The 7,537-nt window shown below is 45.2% G+C and overlaps 1 long non-coding RNA gene across 1 annotated transcript; it reads left to right on the plus strand.

Moving 5' to 3' along the window:
- The first annotated feature begins 353 nt into the window (after positions 1–353).
- On the plus strand, positions 354–5,149 carry LOC121096438. Its single transcript, XR_005830504.1, has 3 exons — positions 354–427; positions 1,217–1,332; positions 4,973–5,149. It is a non-coding gene; the product is annotated as an uncharacterized LOC121096438 (long non-coding RNA).
- Positions 5,150–7,537: the final 2,388 nt, after the last annotated feature.

Consider the following 7,537-nt stretch of genomic DNA (forward strand, 5'->3'; position numbering starts at 1 on the left):
AAGAAAAATGTTCTATTTCACACCCGCAGATGAGCTCCCTGAGATGAGCATCCACGTTTTAACAAGCCTTTACATCAAAGGCTGTAAACGAGCGTCAGTCTGCACAACCAGCTGGGAATCTTGTGTTGTTCCAGGCACATATTTTTGTCCCATTCAATACCTTGTCTGTGTGATTTGCCTTTTGTCTGTCCTGTGCTTTCCTGCTAAAGACTTCATAGGCCTCAGTCTTCTGATACTGCTCCAGCTCCCGCATCTAATGCTCCTTATCTCTATCCGCTCCATCAAGGTGTTGCTGAAACAAAGAAGTCCAAGAGTAGCAGGGAGTTGCCTCCCCTTCAGGAGGAAGGGAAGCAAAACAACTTGCCACATGAAGTGCTGATCCATTTCACCTGTGCAAACAGGAAAGGAGTGAAGAAACAATGAGAATGTACGTGAGATGCAAAGACACAGGATTTCCAGATAATATTACTGTATTCTGGTGTGTGTCGTGTCCATGTGTCCCCACCCCCACCCCCCACCCCCTTTTTTTTTAATTCAAATCACTATTCTGTTAACTCTTTTTTTTTTAGATCAAGCTTTAACGTTCAGATCTGTAACAGCAGGGATCCAATATGCCCTTGCTTTTTGCCCCACAGAAAAAAATGCACTACCATTCTAAAACCACACACTTTTCCCATCTGAGAGGCAAACAAAACATCATGGCTATTGGAAAAGAGTAGCATAAAGATAAAAGAGCCTAGGTGATATCAATTTAAGCTATCTATGTTTAGGTTAAAAGAAAACTTAAGGCTAGGAAGAAAAAAAATATTTCACACGTGCATAATAGAATGAGCTTAACTGAAGAACTCTTTAGGGGGACCACTGAACTGAAAACCATTTAAGGGGTGGTCACAACACTTGCTAAAGGGATCCTTTCCAGAAAAAAAAAAAAAAGTTGTTGAGCAAGTTTTTCACCCAATGAGTTTAAAATTCAATGGAAATAAATGTTCAATCTGAGTGAACATTAGTCACTGGGAATGCCTTTTTATTTTCATTACGTCATCGCAACAATACATGCAATAGTTATAAATTTTGTGCATTTGCAAACCTGTTTTGATGCTGTTGAGGACACAGTTAACATTCTAGATTGGGGTGCAAATTTAGTGATGCTGGGTTTGCATTTCTTTTGGACACTGTATTCTTCCAGAAGACATTAATTCTTCTCTTCTGTCTCCAGCAATGTGCTGCTGACAGAGTACAGTAATCGACTCAAAAACAGCAGAAGTTTTCCCTCAGCTTGTGTCTTGGATGGATTGTTTTGAATCAGTAAGGAGGAGTTCTACTGTACTACCTGTAAGTAGATGTCCTAGGTTTTCTAGCACAGATCTATACAGTTCTTTAAATATTTCTTTTTTATATATATATATATATATCTTATAAAACTTAAACAAGAAGAATGATTTTTAGGGTGTTTGCTGTATCACTATAGTAATGGTCTTTTTCTAGGGGAGACTCGCTCTTTGGTCAGCTCAACCAGTCCTTATTTCAGTCAGTTCCAGCCAGCTCAGCGGTCCTTATGCTCACCAAACACAACAAGCAGTAGCAGGACTGCAAGGCTGGAACAGGGGAAGCGCGAGACTTTCCCTTCAACTGTGGTATCGGACAACTAGTTTGCTGTTGCTGCAGCTCAGACACTTTTCCCCTGGGTTGCGGGACACTCACCCACACATGGTAGTATACTATGGCTCCACCACTTGCTTCAGGAGAACGACTTCATAGTCGTTAGCTAGCCAAAACCAAGCTTACTCAGCTTCAACAAGAATGTTGGGCTGTTGTATTAGAGATGGGGGCTCCCAAGCAGCAGCGGCCTTCGGTGCCACAGTCAAAAAGCGGAGGAGAAAACGAAGGGAAGGAAGTACTCAGCAGCCTTTCCGTGACCTGCTATAGGCTAGACTCACCGTTTTACTCAAGAAAGGACAGATGCCCTGGGGATTTAAAAAGCAGCACACCGAATAAGAGATTTGAACTCAATCTCCTTCTTCCTAGATTAAAAAATAAATAAATCAATCTGTCTCAGGCATGATAAGAATATGTTAAGGGCAAGGGGTAGAGGGGGAGAATGTCTTACTCTCTTCCACCCCTCTCCCAGCAGACAGCAACATCATTCTCGCTACAGATGTGTTACCAAATCAACGGCTTTACCTTTGACACCATCCTCAGCTATGGTTAACATGCTATGGCTATGCAGCATTTTATAATATCTGTGTATATGTTACATTCTACAAGCTTAGTGCAAAGTGACAAAAGGAACCCTTGTTTTTTGCATCATCCCACTTTTCATCCAGCCATCACAAAAACTTTTAAGCATTTAGTCCTTGAAGTATTTTCAAAAGCTTAAATGTCCTGATAAATTCATGTGATGCCATCAAGTTGCACTGTGACTTAACTATTGCTTTGCTGTAATCTCCCCCTGGCAATGAGGCACGGATGGCCCATTAGCAATTACAAGGTGCTCTCTGGAAGGCCTTCAAGAAGGAGACCCAACACTGCCTGGGTCTTCATTCACCTATCGGACCCTGCAGAAGGACACAGCAGTCCCAATTAGAAGGCGCTACATGATGACTGAAAGGTGGGAAAAACCCTTTTCCCGATGTAATGTGTGTAGAAAATAGAACATGTAACTCTCACCATCCCGCCCATCGTACAGATCTCAGCTTTCTTTCTAGGGCTAGCAATGCTTTAAAACACTGTCTAAAAGTTTATTCATGTTAACCATCTCCTCCTTCAGTAACCTGTCCTTTCAGGTCTGCTTGTCTTAAGAGTAAGACACCAGATGTTTATATACATGGATGAGTCTGTAAAATAAACAGATCTGCAAAATCCTTGCAGGAGCTGTGACATCCTGGTGAGTTCTCCTCAGCCACAGTGAATAAACGCCTGCCCCATCCTTCCAGTGACTTTGGCTTTGGGAACTGGTGGGTCTCAGCTGTGTCAGAGTTAGGTACAACAGAGTTACACCCCACTGAATCACATCAACCCTGGGATGTCTCACCAGAGCAATCCCACCTGTTCTGCCTGGATTCTGGTACTGTCTAGAGGATACAGTTCTCCTCAGGTCACACCTGGATGAGATGCTACAGCCCTACCAGGGTGCATTATTTGAATGCTGGAGGACCTGCGCACCTCACTTTGAGATATATTCCTAATCACAACTTTAACCAAAAGCCTCTGTTAACTTCCTCACTAAACAATATTCCCATTTAACAGTAGTCATAATCCAACAAGGAAAAGGGAGTTTAATGGTACCCACTGCTCCACAGGAGGCAGTTTACTCCATTCATTGCCCAGAATCCTGGTGATTTGAAACATTTGAAAGATGGACAACAGGCTGTGCTACACACCTGGGCTCCTCGTTCTTGCCTAGTTGGATTTCCTCAGCTGCCCACCCCTGAGAGCTCTCTCTCCAACTTTATCCTCTTCCTGCCTGGCTGCCCACCCCTCCCCTCTTCACAGCCGGGTTTTTGCTTTCTGTTTTCTCATGAGAAGCCTGGCAACCTTTCCATTCAAGAGTACTGTTAGACAGGTAAAGCCACAATGAACTTGAACCAGCTCTGCTCTTAATCAAAGCTAGCTCATCTTCCCTTCTCTCCTCAGAGGAGCTCTTCAGGTGTTTGCACTCTGGAGTGACTGGAGGCACCTGCAGTGGAAATGTGGAAGCAAACAGGTGGCAAGGACCGACCTGCCCAATGGCTACCTTAGCTCTGAAAGGCAGGTCCCTTGGGTGGGTTTTCTCCGTCAGCTGAGACAGTTCTGGCTGGATCACCGCACAAAGTGCCACGGCCAACCCGCATCAGCATTACTCTGCACTTGGACAATGTGGATGACCTTGCTCGTCCCTGCGGCAGCAGGGCCACCTTCAGCAGGTGGAGGCCTTTGTCAGCACGCTGTTTATGGACCTCACATACCTCTGTGGTTTCTGCTTCTGCCCCCGGGGCTGGCAACTCCTCAGCTGATGTGTTGGCCAGACCAGCCACCTCCTCTCCAAAGAGTTCCTCGTGGTGCTGTGTCACCTGCACACAAGCAACCACTGTTGGTTTCCACCTAGGTGACTGAAAAGTGGCCTGAGCAGCCTTTTGCACTCCTGACCCTTGCTTCTGCGCAGAAAGCTGCAGCTGTGGGGCTGCTCTGCCCAGCAGCTCCCCCACAAGCGTTTGCTCAGGAGAGGCAGCAGCCAGGTACCTCTGGGCAGCAACGCTCCGGTGGGGACGGAAAGCTGTAGCGGGCTGGTAAACAAAGCGTAGCTTCCCCATCACCTGCCCCAGGACGTCCAGGGGAAGTGTGTGCCCCTCGGGTGGGCTGAGGAGGTTTGGCCCCACGCAGATGGCCAGGTTGCCGGTCGTAGAATAAATAGCCACAACAGCTGAACTCCCCTGATTTACTATTCTTTTTCTTTGCCCTAGAGTGCACTGCAGTATCTTACAGTGATGCGCCACAGGGATACACCGCAGACTCGCCTCCCCTTATTCCAGCGTGACTCATCCAACATCTGGCTTGCTGGGAAAAGCTGTTTTAAAAGCCATTCTTTTAAAATCCGTAGGATGGAACGCACTAACACTATTTAAAAGGCAAAGAACAGCAGGGCATAAGGTCTACTCTAACAGACTAGCAATCACTTTTGATTAGGGTATGTAACGGAAATAGGCTTTAGGTTACCAGATCAGATCATTCACTTCTTCCAGAATTTGATACATGACTCTCACCAGAGCTGCTCTAGAGAAACGGATCTCTTAATTCCCATGTAAACTCCAGGCAAACAGTAGCAAAGCACTAATGTCCTGAAAATAAGTTTTCATTACTTTTTTGTACATAGATGATTACTTTTTTAATGTACACTGTTTCACTGTTGCTAAAAGTACTATATTCCACTTCACATGGCTTGTTTCAGTGACAACCTTGTACCGTAAATTCGTATCATGTACCTCCTTTTTCTTAGGATCCACAAGTTGCGATGCCTGCAGTTTGTAGTCCCTGCATGCACGGGCTATCTGCCCTGGCTGAAACCCGACAGGATAACAAATGGTGATTTCTTCAGGCAGCTTCCCTATGCAGACGTCCCAGGAACCCCTTTGGAAGAGTAACCCAGAGAGGGTTCTTCAGGGAAACCGCAGGCACGTCCAAAGCACGGAACTAATGAGGAGGACATGCATGGGGGAGTCTGTTTAGTAGCCACCTTATAGCTTGAAGTGAGCGAATTTTATTTGCTTTCTAAATCCATTTTCCTCTTGCCTAATACAATTGGAAGAGTGAGTTCCACCGCATTTTTTATGACGTATGAAATGTATTCTTTTTTAAAATCAGGTTTAAGCTTCTTGGCTTTGCTTCACGGTATGTGATGTCCCCTTTTTCTATGTACAGGTAACTCCACTGAAGACAGACAGATAAAGTTCTCTGTCGGCTCAGGGGAAGCACACATGCAGGGGTGCAGCACCCTCGTGTTGTAGCCAAAGTGATAAACCAGCCTTGCTCAGTGCAGCTCTCCATGCAAAAACCTCCATGGCAGCAAGGATCTCAAGCCTTGACTCCTTATCTTATCTTATCTTATCTTATCTTATCTTATCTTATCTTATCTTATCTTATCTTATCTTATCTTATCTTATCTTATCTTATCTTATCTTATCTTATCTTATCTTATCCTATCGTATCCTATCGTATCCTATCTTGTGTTCTGTGTGGTGGGTTTTTTTTTTTTGAGTAGAGTGCCTTTTTTCAGCTATTTTGCCTTTGTAGAGTTTGGATGGGTGCCTTTGGTTTGTGTACGAAGTTTCTTCTGGTTGTTTTTCTGCTGTGCTGGTGGATGGTGGTGTTTTTTCTGTCTTGAAACCATCGTTACTGGTCTAATGTATCTCCTGCAGGTCAGGCAGTGTCACTTCTGGCGTGGTCTGACTCATTTCTGGTGAGTTGGTAGGTAGGTATGGAGGACTTGTGGTCCCTCCATGGAGGATGACTGCTAGAGGACTAAGAGGCAGATCTGTGGAGGGGTGAGAGGACCGCTGGCCCATAAGCAGTGACTGTCAGAGGACTAAGTGTACTTGAATTTACGTGGGCTTCCAAATACATGGTTATTTCTCCTGCCTGAGGAAAAGCCATGGGAAGTCACCAGCCACACGGAAGGATAAAGGGTTTCCCACGGCTACGTGGCTTTTTGGGTTTTGCTTTTGAATAAGACACCTACCAAGAGGCTGCTGTCCTGAAGTTTAGGGACATTTTGTAAAGTCCTGCACTCAAGTATTTTGTGACTTGAACCATTGCTGACAAAGTGGTGGAGGTTTGTCTGCACATTTTGGATGCTTTGGAGTTGGACATCTGCTCATGGTGGTGACTTCAAGCAGGACTTGGCTCCTGTCTCAAGGCACAATGTCTGCTTAGGGCGAGGTTCATCATCCATGATTGTGAATGTGAACCCGTATTGCAAATAGGTTTCTTGGTCATTTTGGATTTTAAGGAGGCAATTTCTTGTCAGATCTGTTTCAATCATCCTTGGGTTTGCCTCTTCACATGGCTGGCAAAGAGCTCGTAAAGAGGAGTGTGAGAAGGGGCAGTGCTGCCATTTCCCTCTCGGTCGCTCGTGCTGCAGTTACCAGTTATCTTCCACCTATGGTTTCTTTGCAGGCATCTCTTTAAGCCACTTGTCTGTTTTGTGAGGGTAGTGGACCTAACAGGAGACCTTTTGTTCCTCATTGGTGCCTCAGAGGTTTAGCTGTCATTGTTTGTTTTCTTGCTTTTTATTTGCTGTGCTTTATTTTTGGAGCTTCCTGTAGCTCTTTGGGTTTCTGTGCTTAAAGGAGATCTCTCCAGCCAGGAGTGAGATGTCCGGAAAGGACTGTCCTTGTACACTGCTGCCAGCCCTCGGTCTGGAGAAGTGTCTGGCAGAGCTGTATGCTTAACAGTAATGTAAATCAAATGCATCTCAGGTGGGGACCCTTTAGAGCAAAGAAGAGAATGTAAGAAACACTTCAAGGGTATGCATCTGGTGAGGATAAAAGTACGTGCTTTAACATGAGTTTTGCATTCTTTGGCAGTACCTACTAAAAAGCCTGCTTCAGAAAAAGATGAAGAAATCGCTTCCGATTTCTGTGTCTGAGCAAAAGAACTAGTCTGCTCGCACAGCGAACTGATGCGAAGATAATGCCATTTTTTGGCATTATTGGATGCCCCATCTGACTTGTGACGCTTTCCTAGTGCCTAAGGTGATGGTTTGTGCATGGCCCTGGTGTGTGCTGCTGGGTCCACATCCCTGTTGGTTGCCAGGTGCAAGGCAAGGGGCACATCCTCATTAAAAATTACTGGTCTAATTTCAGAAATGCCTTCTTTAACTTAAACATGAAACTCTTCTTAACCTCTTTGTGCACTTGTAGAAAAGCAGGGTGGGGGGTGGGGTGGGGGTGTCTTCAGGAAGTGCCCGCAAAAGAGCCTTTAGGAGACCCTGTCCCTTGACTCACATGTGGGGTAGTGAAGAGTCTGAGAAAGTCATGGGTATTTTGGTGTTCACCAAAGCAGG

Source organism: Falco naumanni, chromosome 12, assembly GCF_017639655.2.
Source record: "Falco naumanni isolate bFalNau1 chromosome 12, bFalNau1.pat, whole genome shotgun sequence".
NCBI classification, from domain to species: Eukaryota; Metazoa; Chordata; class Aves; order Falconiformes; family Falconidae; genus Falco; species Falco naumanni.